Source organism: Moschus berezovskii, chromosome 3 (genome assembly GCF_049115385.1).
Source record: "Moschus berezovskii isolate FMDL1 chromosome 3, NW_MosBer_1.0, whole genome shotgun sequence".
In the NCBI taxonomy this organism is placed as follows: Eukaryota; Metazoa; Chordata; class Mammalia; order Artiodactyla; family Moschidae; genus Moschus; species Moschus berezovskii.
Window position 1 is genome coordinate 99,449,629 of NC_142462.1, and position 20,824 is coordinate 99,470,452.

Below are 20,824 nucleotides of genomic sequence, written 5' to 3' on the forward strand. Positions count from 1 at the left end.
CATTTCAGGCACATTCTTTACCAGCTGAGCCACAGGGAAAGCCTTTATGCTCAATGCAATAGCACTAAGCAAAAAAAAAAAAAAGAAAAAGAGCTATGTGGGGGTCTGTGACACTTGTTTTACCTTGCGTGCATGCTAAGTCACTTCAGTCGTGTCTGACTCTGTGCAACCCTATGGACTGCAGCCTTCCAGGCTCCTCTGTCCATGGGATTCTCCAGGCAAGAATACTGGAGGGGGTTGCCATGCCCTCCCCAGGAGTATCTTCCTGGCAGGAATCGAACCTGAGGGTACTTTACTACTAGCGCCACCTGGGAAGCCCTGTTTTTTGTTCTTTCTCTCTCTTTAGTTGCGAAGTCGTGTCAGACACTTGCAACCCCGTGGACTGTAGCGTGCCAGCCTCCTCTGTCCATGGGATTCTCAAGGCAAGAATGTTGGAGTGGGTGGCCATTTCCTTCTCCAGGGGATCTTTCTGACCCAAGAATCGAATCCAGGTCTCCTGCATGGCAGGCAGGTTCTTTACTGACTGAACTATGAGGTAAGCCCTGCTTTACGTTCAGTTAAGTTCAGTTCATTCGCTCAATATGTCCAACTCTTTGCGACCCCATGAATCACAGCATGCCAGGCCTCCCTGTGCTTTACGTTATGTGCCTTTAAAAATTTCTTAGTCATAGCTACTGCCATCGAACTGCTTATTGCCAAATTCAGACTTATTGAAGAAAGTAGGGCAAACCACTAGACCATTCAGATATGACCTAAATCAAATCCCTTATGATTATACAGTGGAAGTGAGAAATAGATTTAAGGGACTAGATCTGATTGATAGAGTGCCTGATGAACTCTGGACAGAAGTTCGTGACATTGTACAGAACACAGGGACCAAGACCATCCCCATGGAAAAGAAATGCAAAAAAGTAAAATGGCTGTCTGGGGAGGCCTTAAAAATAGCTGTGAAAAGAAGAGAAGTGAAAGGCAAAGGAGAAAAGGAAAGATATAAGCATCTGAATGCAGAGTTCCAAAGAACAGCAAGGAGAGATAAGAAAGCCTTCCTCAGTGATCAGTGCAAAGAAATAGAGGAAAACAACAGAATAGGAAAAACAAGAGACCTTTTCAAGAAAATTAGAGATATCAAGGGAACATTTCATGCAAAGAAGGGCTTGATAAAGGACAGAAATGGTATGGACCTAACAGAAGCAGAAGATATTAAGAAGAGATGGCAAGAATACACAGAAGAACTGTACAAAAAAGATCTTCACGATGAAGATAATCACGATGGCATGATCACTCACCTGGAACCAGACATCTTGGAATGTGAAGTCAAGTGGGCCTTAGAGCATCACGACAAACAAAGCTAGTGGAGGTGATGGAATTCCAATTGAGCTATTTCAAATCCTGAAAGATGATGCTGTGACAGTGCTGCACTCAATATGCCAGCAAATTTGGAAAACTCAGCAGTGGCCACAAGACTGGAAAAAGTCAGTCTTCATTCCAATCCCAAAGAAAGGGAATGCCAAAGAATGCTCAAACTACCACACAATTGCACTCATCTCACACGCTGATAAAGTCATGCTCAAAATTCTCCAAGCCAGGCTTCAGCAATATATGAACCATGAACTTACAGATGTTCAAGCAGGTTTTAGAAAAGGCAAAGGCACCAGAGATCAAATTGCCAACATCAGCTGGATCATGGAGAAAGCAAGAGAGTTCCAGAAATACATCTATTTCTGCTTCATTGACTATGCCAAAGCCTTTGTGTGGATCACAATAAACTGTGGAAAATTCTGGAAGAGATGGGAATACCAGACCACCTGACCTGCCTCTTGAGAAACCTGTATGCAGGTCAGGAAGCAACAGTTAAACCTGGACATGGAACAACAGACTGGTTCCAAATAGGAAAAGGAGTACGTCAGGGTTGTATATTGTCACCTTGCTTATTTAACTTATATGCAGAGTACATCATGAGGAATGCTGGGCTGGAAGAAGCACAAGCTGGAATCAAGATTGCCAGGAGAAATATCAATAACCTCAGATATGCAGATGACACCACCATTATGGCAGAAAGTGAAGAGGAACTCAAAGGCCTCTTGATGAAAGTGAAAGAGGAGAGTGAAAAGGTTGGCCTGAAGCTCAACATTCAGAAAACAAAGATCATGGCATCTGGTCCCATCACTTCATGGGAAATAGATGGGGAAACAGTGGAAACAGTGTCAGACTTTATTTTTTTGGGCTCCAAAATCACTGCAGATGCTGATTGTAGCCAGGAAATTAAAAGACGCTTACTCCTTGGAAGGAAAGTTATGACCAACCTAGATAGCATATTAAAAAGCAGAGACATTACTTTGCCAACAAAGGTCTGTCTAGTCAAGGCTATGGTTTTTCCAGTGGTCATGTATGGATGTGAGAGTTGGACTGTGAAGAAAGCTGATCGCCGAAGAATTGATGCTTTTGAACTGTGGTGCTGGAGAAGACTCTTGAGAGTCCCTTGGACTCCAAGGAGATCCAACCAGTCCATTCTAAAGGAGATCAATCCTGGGTGTTCATCGGAAGGACTGATGCTGAAGCTGAAACTGCAATACTTTGGCCACCTCATGCGACGAGTTGACTCACTGGAAAAGAGTCTGATGCTGGGAGGGATTAGGGGTGGGAGGAGAAGGGGATGACAGAGAATGAGATGGCTGGATGGCATCACCGACTCGACGGACGTGAGTTTGAGTGAACTCCGGGAGTTGGTGATGGACAGGGAGGAATGGCGTGCTGTCATTCTTGGGGTCGCAAAGAGTTGGACATGACTGAGCGACTGAACTGAACTGAATTGACATCGAACATTTTGGCACATGGACTTGGTGGCAAATACTTAATGTTTTACATAGAAAATATAAACAGACTTTTTTTTTTTTTAAGTAGAAAAGGTTGCTCTTAATTTATTTTTCGTATACTACCTTGTTCCTTTTAAATATGCACTATGATAAAACATAGCATACTTTAGTTCTGGGAATCCTTTACTATAAATTTTTCAAAAGTTTCTTTTTTTTTTAGGTAATTAATTTATTTTTTATTGGAGGCAAATTATTTTACAATATTATATTGGTTGGTTTTGCCATACATTGATATGAATTTGCCCCGGGTTTACATAAGTTCCCCCTCCTGAACCCCCCTCCCACCTCCCTCCTCCCTTTATCCTCCCTCTGGGTCATCCCCGCATGCCAGCCCCGAGCATCCTATAACATGCATTGACCCTGAACTAGTGATTCGTTTCACATGTGACAGCATACGTGTTTCAATGCCATTCTCCCAAATCATCCCACCCTCACCCTCTCCCATAGAGTCCCAAAGACTGTTCTATACATCTGTGTCTCTTTTGCTGTCTCGTATACAGGGTTATCATTTGCATCTTTCTAAATTCCATATATATGTGTTAGTATACTGTATTGGTGTTTTTCTTTCTTTCCAATGTTCATTGCAGCACTGTTTATAATAGCCAGGACATGGAAGCAACCTAGATGTCCATCTGCAGATGAATGGATAAGAAAGCTTTGGTACATATACACAAGGAGTATTATTCAGCCATTAAAAAGAATACATTTGAATCAGTTCTAATGAGGTGGATGAAACTGGAGCCTATTATACAGAGTGAAGTAAGCCAGAAATAAACAGACTTTTAAAGAAAAGTCCCAAATGTTCTTTTATACTAGATGCTTCCCCTACGTTTATGTGCCTATTTCCTATGGTTGCTGCTGCTAAGTCACTTCAGTCGTGTCTGACTCTGTGTGACCCCATAGACAGAAGCCCACCAGGCTTCCCCGTCCCTGGGATTCTCCAGGCAAGAACACTGGAGTGGGTTGCCATTTCCTTCTCCAATGCATGAAAGTGAATAGTGAAAGTGAAGTCGCTCAGTGGTGTCCGACTCTTTGAGACCCATGGACTGCAGCCTGCCAGGCTCCTCCGTCCATGGGATTGTCCAGGCAAGAGTACTGGAGTGGGGTGCCATTGCCTTCTCCAATGGTTATTTCTTCATAAATAATTTTGTAGTGTGTTGAATAACAACCTTTGTAGCCTGGCTACAAAGTCATTGCTTCTGTAGATGATACTAGCTAGATGATTTAGTTTGTATAAAAGAGGACAAAACCTAAATATTAAAAATTATCTCTGACATTGAAATAGGTTCAATAGCCAAAGTGTAGCAATTATTATAGCCATATTGAGTCATGGCCTGGCCTATCAGACTGATTTCAAAATCAGTTAATACACATGACCTGGTGAGCAGCCATGTCAGGTTTACTACAATCAGAGAATGGAGACTTCTTACAACTGGACTTCTGGAAATCTTCCTCTTTTAAGGCTCTCTTGCCTAGAAAATCCCATGGATGGAGGAGCCTGGTAGGCTGCAGTCCGTGGGATCGCTAAGGGTCGGACACGACTGAGCGACTTCACTTTCACTTTTTACTTTCACACATTGGAAAAGGAAATGGTAACCCACAGGGACGGGGGAGCCTGGTGGGCTTCCGTCTATGGGGTCACACAGAGTCGGACATGACTGAAGTGACTTAGCAGCAGCAGCAGCACAATACATTTTAAAAAAAATTGATCTTATATTCCATCATTTGTATTTTGTTTCCTTCCTAAGTATAACGGATCCAGAAAAAAGAAACTAAGTAGCCATATTAATCAAAAGTTATAACAACATTGTTACCAAAATTTGGATTAAATGTCTTTTTAAAGAAAGAAATGACAAGGAGCAAGGATTCTTCCTCGTTAAAAACATAAATGCATGGTAGAAAATAATTGAAGTACAAGAAGAGAAAATAATTATGTATTTACTTAATAGAGATAAGGAAAGTAAATTATTATTGAAAGAAAAAATGTTGATTTTTTGAAATATGGCTGAACAGAATCAATACAGAGATATATAGGTATACAGATATAGCTTGGAAGTTATAATAAGGGTTAAAATGATCACTTCCTGGTTTAAGATGTAAAATCTATCAAAGAGTGATGGCAATAATCCTGTCTCATATATATTATGAGGATTTATATACAAGACTGGTTCCAAATAGGAAAAGGAGTGCGTCAAGGTTGTATATTGTCACCTTGCTTATTTAACTTATATGCAGAGTACATCATGAGGAACGCTGGGCTGGAAGAAGCACAAGCTGGAATCAAGATTGCTGGGAGAAATATCAATAACCTCAGATATGCAGATGACACTACCCTTATGGCAGAAAGTGAAGAGGAACTCAAAAGCCTCTTGATGAAAGTGAAAGAGGAGAGTGAAAAGGTTGGCTTGAAGCTCAACATTCAGAAAACAAAGATCATGGCATCTGGTCCCATCACTTCATGGGAAATAGATGGAAAAACAGTGGAAACAGTATCAGACTTTGTTTTTTTGGGCTCCAAAATCACTGCAGATGCTGATTGCAGCCATGAAATTAAAAGACGCTTGCTCCTTGGAAGGAAAGTTATGACCAACCTTGATAGTATATTAAAAAGCAGAGACATTACTTTGCCGACCAAGGTCCGTCTAGTCAAGGCAATGGTTTTTCCCGTGGTCATGTATGGATGTGAGAGTTGGACTGTGAAGAAAGCTGATCGCCGAAGAATCGATGCTTTTGAACTGTGGTGTTGGAGAAGACTCTTGAGAGTCCCTTATACTGCAAGGAGATCCAACCAGTCCATTCTAAAGGAGATCAATCCTGGATCTTCATTGGAGGGACTGATGCTAAAGCTGAAACTCCAATACTTTGGCCACCTCATGAGACGAGTTGACTCACTGGAAAAGACTCTGATGCTGGGGAAGGTTGAGGGCGGGAGGAGAAGGGGACGACGGAGAATGAGATGGCTGGATGGCATCACCGACTCTGTGGACATGAGTTTGAGTGTACTCCGGGAGTTGGTGATGGACAGGGAGGCCTGGCGTGCTGTGATTCATGGGGTCGCGGAGAGTCGGACACGACTGAGCGACTGAACTGAACTGAACTGAACTGAACATAAAAACTGCTTAAAAGAGATTGAGCACATGGTAAGAGCGTTAGTCTTCCCTGGTGGCTCAGATCATAAAGAATCTGCCTGCAATGTGGGAGACCCAGGTTCAATCCTTGGGTTGGAAAGATCCCTCAGGAGAAGGAAATGGCTACCCACTCCAGTATTCTTACCTGGAGAATTCTATGGACAGAGGAGCTTAGTGGGCTACAGTCCATGGGGTGACAAAGAGTCAGAGATGACTGAGTGACTAATACACATGAATTCTCACTAAATGTTCCGTCTGTTCTGTCCCATCGCTCAGTCATGTCCGACTCTTTGCAACCCCGTGGACTGTAGCCTACCAGGCTTCTCCGTCCATGGGATTCTCCAGGCAAGAATACTGGAGTGGTTACCATTTCCTTCTCCAGGGGATCTTCCTGACCCAGGGATCGAACCCGGGTCTCCCGCATTGGAGGCAGACGCTTTAACCTCTGAGCCACCACTAAATGTTAGCTATTAGCATTTCTTAAATGCTCTGAATGCTTACTTTTAGAGGAAAAGAAGTGGTGATCAAGAATGTTGACTCTGGCTTATATATTTTCTGGCTTATATATATACTTTAAGCTCTTCACTTAAATGGTTCCATAGGAAATAATATTTTAAGGAAAACGCAGGTTTCAGAAATATTAAGAAATAATGCTGAGGACATGCCAATATATGGGGCGTGGGGATCCCTTTCTAAGGATATGGGAGTTAGAGAGACCATAGTGTTTAGATTTTTGTGGGCAGTGGAAGTGTCAACCTGTGAGTCAAGGCAAAAAAAAAAAAAAAATCAGAGCACTGTGATGATAACAGCACACAGAAGGGACCTGTTCTTTGGGCATTGACCAAGGAAAACAAGCATGATGATCAGCATCATTAATTTCCTCTCCAGTACTTCTTTGGAGAACAGTAACCATTTGAACTTTACAGAATGAGTCTGACGTCAGGATGAAATGTGCTTTGATTAAAAGTGGAGCCGGGTACTTCTTCTACAGTCCAGTGGTTAAGGCTCTACACTTCCAATGCAGGAAACATGGGTTTGATCCCTAGTTGGGAAGTTAACATCCCACACGCTCTGTGATTTGACAAATAAATAAACAAATGCTTTCTTAAAAATCCAATAAAAAAAAAAAAGTGGATCCAAATGTTTCCCTCAATCCATCGGTGTTTGTCACAGAGATGAACCCTATGGTCGCTTGGGACAGGGAGCCGATAGGTCTGGAGTAACGTGGTCTCTGTTGGGGATGAATTGTTTGACTGGGTCAGTCTGTACACAGTCTGGTCAGCACTCTGCCTGGCCCTGAAACCTTCCAAGTCTCAACATCTCCATCTAGGGAGGGTTTTAGTGATAGTATCTTCTTCATTGCATTTTGGGATGACTAAAAGTGTTAATTGATATAAAGCACTTAAGACAGTGATGGAATATTGTAAGCTGTTGATAAATAAAGCATATTCCAATTTTTAAAATTTTCTTTCCTTTAAAAACATTGGTGTGTGCAGGAGACCGGGTTTGATGCCTAGGTCAGGAAGATCCCCTGAAGAAGGAAATGGCAATCCACTCCAGCATTCTTGCCTGGAGAAGCCCATGGACGGGGGAGCCTGGCAGGCTGCAGTTCATGGGGTCAACAAGAGTCGGACATGACTAAGTGACTAACACACACACATGCTCCAGGGCAACTACTGAGCCCATGTGCCCCAGAGCCTGCGCATGGACAACTAGAACGTCCACACACAACAAAAGGTCTGGTGTTCCAAGGCAGCCAAATAAAGAAATATTTTTTATAAACCCTTGACCAAGAGTAATATATTTTAAAATTACGTTTAAAAAAAAGACCACAAACAGTAAGTGCCGGTGAGTATATGGAGAAAAATAAACATTTACGCATTGTTGGTAGAATATAAATTGGTACAGCCACTGTGGAAAACAGTATGGAGGTTCCTCAAAAAATTAAGGATGTAACCTCCATATAATCCAGCAATTCCACTTGTGAGTATTTTCTGAAAAAAATTTAAATACTAATTCTGAAAGATACATGCACTACTATATTCACTGTAACATTATCTATAAAGTCAAGATATGGAAGCAGCCTAGGTGTCCATCAGCAAATGAATGGATAAAGAAAATTATCACAAGAAAATTACACACACATATATACACAGTGGAGTACTGTGGCTGTTGTTCAGTCATTCAGTTGTGTCTGACTCTTTGAGACCCATGGACTGCAGCACACCAGGCTTCCCTGTCCTTTACCATCTCCCGGAGCTTGCTCAAACTCATGCCCATAAAAATAAATAAATAAATAAAAGCATCGGTGTAAAGCATAGCAAATGCAATTCTCAGGCCCTACCAGAGAACTACAAATGTATGAAACATAAACTTTTCAGAAAAATAAGAGTGCTGTGTGAAAAAGGGTACCGTGCTTACTATCAAAAGGCTTCTTAATCTTGCCTCCTCTTCTAAATTTCATTATGATTATGAGCTAGTAACTTGCAGGCTTCCAGTTTCAGTATCCTTATCTGTGAAATGTCAATTGCCTTTCTACTTCCTAAAGGAAATGGCAACCCCCTCCAGTATTCTTGCCTGGGGAGTCCCATAGACAGAGAAGCCTGGCGGCCTACAGTCCACAGAGTGGTAACAGAGTCAAACACCACTTCACGACTAAACAGCAACAACAATTTCCTAAAGAACTATTAGGGCAAAAGTGACCTGTAAACTGTAAAGTTGTATTTATTACATAGACTTATACTTGAATAAATGTAACATCATTATTATACATTACTATTAAATTGTAATATTTAATTCTACTTGTCTCTACCTGAATATTGGAGATGATAAAGAAACTATTAGATTAATAAATGATAAATGATTGAGATGCATAACTGAGTAAAAATTACCTAAAGAATGCTGTAAGAAAATTTCCCTTTCGTATGTAGTATATTTATATATTAAATTTATACGATGCTTTATAATTTTGTTTCTACTGACATTTCATTATTTTCTATCTTTACCAATGTTTGGGGTTTGTGCTGTTGTCAGCAGACTGTCCCCAAAGAATGAACTCTTTAAAGAGAAAATACACAGGATGAATCATGCTCTTCTTGTGTATTTATAATACTGTTGGTAGCTTCTTGTACAGGTTTTGTAGCTAATGTCTTACACTGCCTGTGGAATGTCAGTGGTAGTACTTAGAACAGTATAGCTTTATTAATTCAGTTTTAACTTATTAATATTTCTTCCCCCAAGTTCCATATGAGAGGGGAATAGAAAATATTCCGGTAGTTTTAGGATAAAGAAAATTTTCTTTCTAAGCAGGGCTTCTGAATTGGCCAACTATGATTTTCATATGAAGTGTTAGAAACCTCGGCAAAGAAGAGTGCAGTATATAAATTTGAAGGAAATTATCTGGAATTTTTTCGAGCCAACTTTACTCTAAGTCTTAACTTTAGATGTTAATCCTGATTAAAGGAGGAAAGAACAAGAATATTAAAAAGTGTAGACTCCACTAATCACATAATGTTAAATAGAGGCACAGTACCTCCCACCTCCCACACATCACTGCAAAATGTAGCGGAAGCAACAATATCTTCACAGAGAATTACAATAAAATAGATCAAGAGAAAAATTATGATAAATGAGAGCAGAGCTAACAATAATTTTTTAAATGTATCTGGGAGACGTAATTACCTCTATGTCTCATTAATCTCCTTCACTTTCCCATCCTGCTGAGGAGTAAAGAAACTTCCATTTATCCACATCGCTTTTGTTTTAAGTGGCTTAAATTCACTTTCTATATTTAATCTACTCTAAAATTAACCACACAGGGTTAATGACTTCTTAATTAAGTAAAAGCTCAGCACATTTAGAGATTAGATCAAAGAGTCTGAGAAGGGTTTCTTCCTGGGTTCTTATGGTGGGGGAGGGGTTTTTTGAGCCAATTGATGTCTCTGTGATGTTCATCAGCTCAGCTCAGCTCAGCTCATTTCAGTCGCTTAGTCGTGTCCGACTCTTTGCGACCCCATGAACCACAGCACGCCAGGCCTCCCTGTCCATCACCAACTCCTGGAGTTCACTCAAACTCACTTCCATCGAGTCGGTGGTGCCATCCAGCCATCTCATTCTCTGTCATCCCCTTCTCCTCCCGCCTTCAATCTTTCCCAGCATGAGGGTCTTTTCAAATGAGTCAGCTCTTCGCATCAGGTGGCCAAAGTATTGGAGTTTCAGCTTCAACATCAGTCCTTCCAATGAATATTCAGGACTGATTTCCTTTAGAATGGACTGGTTGGATCTCCTTGCTGTCCAAGGAACTCTCAAGAGTCTTCTCCATCACCACACTTCAAAAGCATCAATTCTTTGGTGTTCAGATTTCTTTAAAGTCTCACATCTCTATATGACTACTGGAAAAGCCATAGCCTTGACTAGATGGACCTTGGTTGGCAAAGTAATGTCTCTGTTTTTTAATATGCTGTCTAGGTTAGTCATAACTTTCCTTCCAATGAGTAAGGGTCTTTTAATTTCATAGCTGCAGTCACCATCTGCCGTGATTTTGGAGCCCAAAACAATAAAGTCAGCCACTGTTTCCACTATTTCCCCATCTATTTGCCATGAAGTAATGGGACGAGATCCCAGGGACGGGGGAGCCTGGTGGGCTTCCGTCTGTGGGGTCACACAGAGTCGGACACGACTGAAGTGACTCAGCAGCAGCAGCAGCAATGGGACGAGATGCCATGATCTTAGTTTTCTGAATGTTGAGTTTTAAGCCAACGTTTTCACTCTCCTCTTTCACTTTCATCAAGAAGGTTTTGAGTTCTTCTTCACTTTCTGCCATAAGGGTAGTGTCATCTGCATATCTGAGGTTATTGATATTTCTCCCGGCAATCTTGATTCCACCTTGTGCTTCATCCAGCCTAACATTGCTCATGATGTACTCTGCACGTAAGTTAAAAAAGCAGGGTTATTTGACAAGGCTGACAATATATAGCCTTGAAGTGCTCTTTTCCCTATTTGAAACAAGTCTGTTGTTTCATGGCCAGTTTTAACTGGTGCTTCCTGTCCTCCATACAGATTTCTCAAGAGACAGGTTAGGTGGTCTGGTAGTCCCATCTCTTTAAGAATTTTCCAGAGTTTGTTGTGGTCCACACAGTCAAAGGCTTTGGCATAGACAATAAAGCAGAAGTAGATGTTTTTCTGGAACTCGCTTTTTTGATGATCCAGCGGATGTTGGCAATTTGATCTCTGGTTCCTCTGCCTTTTTAAATTCAGCTTGAACATCTGAAAGTTCATGGTTCATGTACTGTTGAAGCCTGGATTAGAGAATTTTGAGCATTACTCTGCTAGCGTGTGAGATGAATGCAGTTGTGGGGTAGTTTGAACATTCTTTGGCATTGCCTTTCTTAGGGATTGGAATGATATCTGACATTTTCCATTCCTGTGGCCCCCACTTTATTTTCCAAATTTGCTGGCATATTGAATGCAGCACTTTCGTAGCATCATCTTTTAGGATTTGAAACAACTCAACTGGAATTCCATCACCTCCTCTAACTTTGTTCGTAGTGATGCTTCCTAAGGCCCACTTGACTTTACATTCCAGGATGTCTGGCTCTAGGTGAGTAATCACACCATCGTGGTTATCTGGGTCATGATGATCTTTTTTGTATACTTCTTCTGTGAATTCTTGCCACCTCTTCTTAATATCTTCTGCTTCTGTTAGGTCCATAACATTTCTGTCCTTTATATTGCCTATCTTTGCATGAAGTGTAAACTTTTCTTGAAGAGATCTCTAGTCTTTCCCATTCTATTGTTTTCCTCTATTTCTTTGCACTGATCACTGAGGAAGGCTTTCTTATCTCTCCTTGCTATTCTTTGGAACTCTGCATTCAAATGGGTATATCTTTCCTTTTCTCCTTTGCATTTCACTTCTCTTCTTTTCAAAGCTATTTGTAAGGCCTCCTCAGACAACCATTTTGCCTTTTTGCATTTCTTTTTCTTGGGGATGATCTTGATCCCTGTCTCCTGTACAATTTCACAAACCTCCGTCCATAGTTCATAAGGCACTCTGTCTATCTCACTTCTACTTATTGATCTCAATTCTCTGAAACCAAGATGAGTTCACCAGGTTATCATCTCTGAACTCCAATTTCTGCCCCCTAGCATAACAGGACTGATAACAGCATATTTAAGCCTCTCAGCTTCTCTGCTACTTCCTCTTGAGTCAGAAAATACTTCTCTGCTACTTTCTCTTGAGTCAGAAAATACTTAAAAGAAGCCCTAAACTTGTCTCTGCCTATGCTTTCATCTTCTCACAGATCCTAACTGGTTATTCTTCACAACCTTAGCATTTCCTTTGTGTCTTGAAGTAAGTGTTTGTGTCTGGGTTTTTAAATTTTTTCTCAGCAGGAGATTTAGTATAAATCAATCTTCCTTTTCTGAAACAAAGTCTGATTGTTATTAATAAATGTGTTTTAAGGATGAGTGGTAAAATTGTACAAAATATAATGGGGAATATAAATAAGTTGTATTCCTTCCTTCACCATCCTAAATTACAACATGTAAGAAATGGTGTCTGGTTTTAATACATGTTCCTCTCTTATACAATCTTGAAAATGCAGTGGAGGGTATCAGACAAATCCTATTCATATACATGTTTCAGACTTCAGAGGCCCCCTTTATGGAAATTTTCAAAAGATTTCATTTAAAATCCTTTCATAATACCTTGTATCATTAACTTGGGATATCTTAAATATCTCAAAAAAAAAAAATCAGTGCATTTGATAATCTTTCAGCTAGTTTGTTAATGAGTAAGCAATGTTTATAAGGATTTTAATTATCTTGAGCCTGGTGAATGTTATAATACTGATTAAATGTTATAGTAATAATTGATTGCAGCTACTCTACTAATGATTATTTTACATGTTATGAACTGCTGATTTTACTTTCATTAATTTGCTATAAGCATAAGTTTTTGTTTTATAAATATATTTTTTTAGCTTTTTGTAAAGGTTTTTTAATAATCACTCATACTTTGAAATTTTAGTTGGATTGAAGGGAATAGAGCAACTTTTAAATCAAAATCTTCATTGAAAAAGTGTTGAAACAATCTAAGCATGTTTATAATCATCTTAAATATAAACTCGAAATTTAGAAATACTTCTATTTAAAAAAACAATTTACCCATGAATCAAAGCAATTCTACCTGTCCGTGTATCAAAATAAATCAATGGAAAACAAATAAAGCTATGCCTCATTAATATGACAAAAGCAAGTATCTTTAATCAACATTCAGAAATTTCCTCTCAAACCAATAATATAATTGGAGTGTTTACTATATAAAACTTAGATCACCATCTTCAAAGAGAACAAAGTGTTAATATTTGAGTTCTTCCAATAAAAAGTGTGAATAGATGATATTATCATTTGAAGCATAATATTTGCATGCACAGAAAAAGGCACTGAAATTTGAATGTAAAATTCATATTGTAGCTTCTAGCTAATGACAAAAATAGTAACCTCAAAGAAGTAGAAAATTCCAGAAATAAACACAATAAAAAATAATAACAATCAAAATGCCTATCATACCCTAAGGCATTGGGTTAAGAAATAATACCATTTGTCTGTCTGGCAGAAGACAATATTTCTGGTAACAAGTTTTAGATGCTGAGAGCAAGGTGATTATTTGTCAAAAAATATATTTCTTTTTCAACTCCATTCGTAGAAATGGCTAAACTTTTAGTTGGGAAGACACAAGAAGTTATATACTGTAAGTTAAATGATCTTCAAAAACAAGTATTAGAAAGGGGATCAATTGAAACCCAAACATATAGATCCTGTTAGCCTCATCTTCATGCTGCTGCTGCTGCTAAGTCGCTTCAGTCGTGTCCGACTCTGTGCGACCCCAGAGACGGCAGCCCACCCCACCAGGCTCCCCCGTCCCTGGGATTCTCCAGGCAAGAACACTGGAGTGGGTTGCCATTTCTTTCTCCAATGCATGAAAGGGAAAAGAGAAAGTGAAGTCGCTCAGTCGTGTCCGACTCTTAGCGACCCCGTGGACTGCAGCCTACTAGGATCCTCCATCCACGGGATTTTCCAGGCAAGAGTACTGGAGTGGGGTGCCATTGCCTTCTCCACTCATCTTCATAGTAAGTTTCTATTTCCTAAATATCCAGTGTTAGAGAAATGGTTTTAGAAGGAAATATTGGAATCAGATTTCTTGGGTTCTAACAGTGATTCTACTTGTTACTGAATGTGTGTACTTGGGCCATTGTTACCTCAGTACCCCAGTTAGTCCATCTATTAAATGGAGTGGTTTTAAGGATTGAAAGGCAGTTTAAATGTAAAGAATGGGTGGCATATAATTAGATTTCACTGCTACAGTGATTTATACCTATGAAACTCTAACCATTAAATTAGTATGGAATTCAGTCTTTTTCTTTCTAAAATTTCATTCTGGATATAATCCTGAGAGACTCCAGGGTAACATACTTGTCATTGAATCTATCCTTCTCATGTTCCCCTGAGATAACCTACAAGGAATCACATGTCCTGTTTAGGTTGGTTTCATATCTTTTCATCATTCCTGCCTCATTTTCAGGGCAGACCAAGAAAGCTCCCGTGTCACCCCTGCAAGCCCATTGTGGTTTGTTCATCATGACCACTTTCTTGTGCTTATTTACGCAGATCAGGATTGCTTCTTGGTCTGCTCCTTTGGCTGAGAGACATTATACTCTTTTCACTTTACTGCTCAGTGAGGGTGACAGAGATATTCTTTGTGCTATTGCTTTTTTATAATTAACCTTCCTCAAGTCCTCATTGTGGCACTAATAGTAAGAAGGGAATTTTTCTTCTTTTTTTGTTTAGGGGGCCAGGAGCTCTTTCTGCATTAACTGCATGCTGATCAGAGAAACAACACTTGATTTCTATATCCTAGGCTCTAAAGTTGAAATTGATTACCTGCAGAGACCCATCTACCATATGGTGAGTTTTCCCTTGGGAGCTACTGTTATTTATCACTCCTTTCTATATCTGACTGAGAATGTTCCAGATAAGTTTAAGTAAGGACGTGTTTGAATATCAATTTATTTTATTCTACCTTTTGTGCTCTAAAAGGGGAAAAAATGTTCTGTTACAGTGTAGCCTCCAAATCCCAGATCCCAGAGGCTGTATTTGGGGAAGGAACACTTCCAAAGGAGGGCAACTGATGACTCCTGCTTAAGTACCAGGTTCTTGATAAGGCAGGTTGTCTTGTTAAATAAGTATATGTGCAATATATTGTATTTTTACAGATTTGAGCATTAATATGTTTTAATATAGAGATAATTACTTAAAAATTTAGATATGACATATATGTTTTTAAGTTTTGAAATAGACCAGATCCTGGCCTACCTAAGAATCCCTTATGAGATGATGTTCAAATTGTTTTTGTCTATGATATATAACTTTACTATTGAGGAATTTTGGATGTTTTGAGGAGCACAAATAGAGGTGATTTTGATTTTTTACTTTGCAATTTTACTACATTTCATGAGGCAGCTAAAACTTTATTCCTACTTTTATTATTAAAGGTCACATATTAGAAACATGATTCACAGGAGCATAATGGGTAAATTGTTGCAATAAATATTGTAGAATTAGAACATTATAGATTTTTTCAATTTTTATTTTGTTACCCTAAAATACAGATTCTGTCTATTGACATAAACGATTATTATCTAGGAAGAAGAACTCAAACTGAACTTAAGAAATGATATAGAAAAAAGTACAACTGGGTTTGTGATATTAAGAAATCAAAATATTTCATAACATCCTATTCTATTATTAGAAAAGTGTCATTAATGTCTATAGGGATCTGATGGGTTGGCAAAGATTATAAAAGGAGTCAATAGATTAATCAACATACATTATTGAGAACAGTGTGTAAATGTACTTATGCATGAAAAAAATGCAAATCAAAATTGGAAAAAGCTCACTTAAAATTAACTCTATTTACTACATGAGAATTAAAATCCTTATTCCTCATTTGCTTTTACTTACTAACTGGTAAGAATTGACTGCTAGTAGTGTATTTTATGCAGGGTACATCATGAGGAACGCTGGGCTGGAAGAAGCACAAGCTGGAATCCAGATTGCCAGGAGAAATATCAATAACCTCAGATATGCAGATGACACCACCCTCATGGCAGAAAGTGAAGAGGAACTCAAAAGCCTCTTGATGAAAGTGAAAGACGAGAGTGAAAAGGTTGGCTTGACGCTCAACATTCAGAAAACAAAGATCATGGCATCTGGTCCCATCACTTCATGGGAAATAGATGGGGAAACAGTGGAAACAGTGTCAGACTTTATTTTTGGGGGCTCCAAAATCACTTTGGATGCTGATTGCAGCCATGAAATTAAAAGATGATGCTCCTTGGAAGGAAAGTTATGACCAACCTAGATAGTATATTAAAAAGCAGAGACATTACTTTGCCGACCAAGGTCCATCTAGTCAAGGCTATGGTTTTTCCCGTGGTCATGTATGGATGTGAGAGTTGGACTGTGAAGAAAGCTGATCGCCGAAGAATTGATGCTTTTGAACTATGGTGCTGGAGAAGACTCTTGAGAGTCCCTTGGACTGCAAGGAGATCCAACCAGTCCATTCTGAAGGAGATCAATCCTGGGTGTTCATTGGAAGGACTGATGCTAAAGCTGAAACTGCAATACTTTGGCCACCTAATGTGACGAGTTGACTCACTGGAAAAGACTCTGATGCTGGGAGGCATTGTGGGTGGGAGGAGACGGGGACGACCGAGAATGAGATGGCTGGATGGCATCACTGACTCGATGGACATGAGTTTGAGTGAACTCTGGGAGTTGGTGATGGACAGGGAGGCCTGGCGTGCTGTGATTCATGGGGTCGCAAAGAGTCGGACACAACTGAGCGACTGAAATGAACTGAACTGAACTGAGTGTATTTTGGGGAGAAGGCAATGGGAACCCACTCCAGTGTTCTTGCCTGGAGAATCCCAGGGACAGAAGAGCCTGGTGGGCTACCGTCTATGGGGTCCCACAGAATCGGACACGACTAAAGTGACTTAACAGCAGCAGCAACAGTGTATTTTTGGGATTAGGCAATGGCAACCCACTCCAGTACTCTTGCCTGGAGAATCCCATGGACAGAGGAGCCTGGTAGGCTACAATCTTGGGGTTGCTAAGAGTCGGACACGACTGAGTGACTTCACTTTCACTTGACTTTCATGCACTGGGAGAAGGAAATGGCAACCCACTCCAGTATTCTTGCCTGGAGAATCCCAGGGACAGAGAAGCCTGTTGGGTTGCCGTCTGTGGGGTCGCACAGAGTTGGACACGACTGATGCAACTTAGCACCAGCAGCAGCAGCAGCAGCAGTGTATTTTCAGATACAATATTACAGCTTTAAATAGAAATGTATATGTTTTAATTCCTTTTATTTTCCTCAGTTAGACTAACTACATCTAACTGTGAAATAGATGCTACGAATGTAAGAAATTTATAAGAAATAACAAGTGTTTTTATTTATTTTTCATGATTTTATTTTATTTATTTATTTTTTTATTGGAGGCTAATTATTTTACAATACAATGTTGGGTGGTTTTGCCATACATTGACATGAATCCACCCCGGGTGTACATGAATTCCCCTTCAAGTGTTTTTATTAATCTCATTATTAGTTAGAAAAAAACAGAAAAGCAGAACATTACCTGGCTTTTTCAAATGTGTAATATATGCATATGTATGTATGATACATTATGTCAACAGTTAGATTGATAGACAGGCAGATAGATATTTTGCTTTGAGTCCTGGGCTCTGAAACTAAGAGTTGTTGTTGTTATGTTCATGCGGATGCATGCTCAGTCACGTCCAACTCTTTCAGCCCCATGGACTGCAGCCCACCAGGCTTCTGAGTCCATGGAATTTTCCAGGCAGAAATACTGGAGTGGGTTGCCATTTCCTACTCCAGGTAATCTTCCTGACCCTGGGATCAAAACAGTGTCTCCTGCATCTCCTTCATTAATTACAAGCAAATTATTTATCATTTCAGTTCAGTTCAGTTCAGTCGCTCAGTCATGTCCGACTCTTTACAACCCCATGAATCACAGCACGCCAGGCCTCCCTGTCCATCACCAACTCCCGGAGTTCACTCAAATTCATGTCCATCGAGTCGGTGATGCCATCCAGCCATCTCATTCTCTGTAGTCCCCTTCTCCTCCTGCCCCCAATCCCTCCCTGCATCAGAGTCTTTTCCAGTGAGTCAATTCTTCACATGAGGTGACCGAAGTATTGGAGCTTCAGCTTCAGCATCAATTCTTCCAATAAACACCCTGGACTGATCTCCCTTAGAATGGACTGGTTGGATCTCCTTTCAGTCCAAGGGACTCTCAAGAGTCTTCTTCAGCACCACAGTTCAAAAGCATCAATTCTTCAGCGATTAGCTTTCTTCACAGTCCAACTCTCACATCCATACATGACCACTGGAAAAACCATAGCCTTGACTAGACGGACCTTGGTCGGTAAAGTAATGTCTCTGCTTTTTAATATGCTATCTAGGTTGGTCATAACTTTCCTTCCAAGGAGTAAGCATCTTTTAATTTCATGGCTACAATCAGCATCCGCAGTGATTTTGGAGCCCAAAAAAATAAAGTCTGACACTTCTTCCACTGTTTCCCCATCTATTTCCCATGAAGTGATGGGACCAGATGCCATGACCTTCGTTTTCTGAATGTTGAGTTTCAAGCCAACTTTTTCACTCTCCTCTTTCACTTTCATCAAGCGGCTCTTTAGTTCTTCTTCACTTTCTGCCATAAGGGTGGTGTCATCTGCATATCTGAGGTTATTGATATCATTTATATGTATAAATTTATCATTTATATTTACTGAAATTATTTCAAAATTATTTATTGTGTGCCTATATATAGTAGGTGGTCTTCCCTGGTGGTTCAGCAGTAAAGAACCTGCTTGGCAATACAGGAGAAAAGGCTCTTGGTTAGGAAGAATTCTTGGAGAAGGAAATGGCAAGCCACTCCAGGATTCTTACCTGGGAATCCCATGGACAGAGGAGACTGGTGGGCTATTGTCCATGGGATCGCAGAGTCAAGCACAACTTAGCTACTACACAATAACAACAACATATATAGGTGTGTGTGTGTGTACCCAAATAAAAACATATACAAAGACCTGTGGTAAAATGACCAGAGAGCCACAAGCAGAAGCCAGGGAGAAAGGTTTAAACTATTTGGTCCTTGGGCTAAGCTTTGAATTATGGAAGAGTCACTTTACATACAAATACATTCTAGTTTGGTAATAGTTTTGTTATAGAAAAATTACATTACACACTATTTTTTAACTATTTTCAGTAAAACTAACCAGGAAAATCATGAAAAAGCCTCTATTTTTACGTTTCCTTTGTGTCTATTTTGCTCAAAATTGTTGAAGCAAATGACATCATTAAGCCAACTCTGAAAGTTAGAATTGGTAATGTCAAGACTTCTAATGTACAAGCAGGGCAAAATGATACATAATTTTTAATGTTCTCTGATGATAGATTACATAGTTATCAATAGTGATAGTTCCTCAGAAGAATGACACAATGGAGAAAGTCTTTATGTGTTCATTGACCCAGGTAGCAGAACTACATTTTCACTTTTTCACACGCAGAGGTCCAACGTGACATCCAGGAATAGAGACTGCCCAGTCACCAGCAAAGGACCACCTCATAAAACTAAACCAAGAGAATACTAACTACATAGAAATCTGTACCTGGTGAATGATAAAGACTCACTTTAAAATAGGAGCTGATTGCTTCTGACATCGGAGAAGGCAATGGCAAGCCACTCCAGTACTCTTGCCTAGAAAACCCCATGGATGAAGGAGCCTGGTGGGCTGCAGTCCGTGGGGTCACTAAGAGTCGGACACGACTGAGCGACTTCACTTTCACTTTTCACTTTCACACATTGGAGAAGGAAATGGCAACCCACTCCAGTGTTCTTGCCTGGAGAATCCCAGGGAAGGGGGAGCCTGGTGGGCTTTCGTCTATGGGGTCACACAGAGTCGGACACGACTGAAGTGACTTAGCAGCAGCAGCAGCTTCTGACATACTGGAGAATTTAGATATTTTATCATTATTGTTCTATTTAATTAAGCTCTCATTACATCATCAGAAACAAAAGTCAATACTGACTTTACCGATAAGGCTGAAGAGAACTATTAATAGAATAACTACACCTATCCAACCTCATCTTAAGCAGAATTGCTGAATGTGGCAAGATATAAAAATAACTAAGAGGCATTTTAACAATAAATATTTAAAAGGAAGAATAAAAAAATGAAAAGGAGAGAATTTGTAATAGTAGATGTTATATCCTAGCCTTTATCCTAAGATATCAGCACGTATAGTCAAGCTATGGTTTTTCCAGCAGTTGTTAAGAGATGTGAGAGTTGGACCATAAAGAAGTCTGAGTGCCAAAGAATTGATGCAGTTGAATTGTGGTGTTGGAGAAGACTCTTGAGAGTCTCTTGGACTGCAAGGAAATCAAATCAGTCAATCCTAAAAGAAATCAAACGTGAATATTCATTGGAAGTACTGATGCTGGAGCTGAAGCTCCAATAGTTTAACCACCTGATGTGAAGGGCTCACTCATTGGAAAAGACCCTGATGCTTGGAAATATTGAGGGTAGAAGGAAAATGAGGCAACAGAGGATAAGATTGTTGAATGGAAGCATCAACTCAATGGACATGAGTTTGAGCAATGTTTAGGAGACAGTAAAGGACAGGGAAACCCCCTTACCTCATACTTAATATTGCTAAGAACATGGGTATTATTT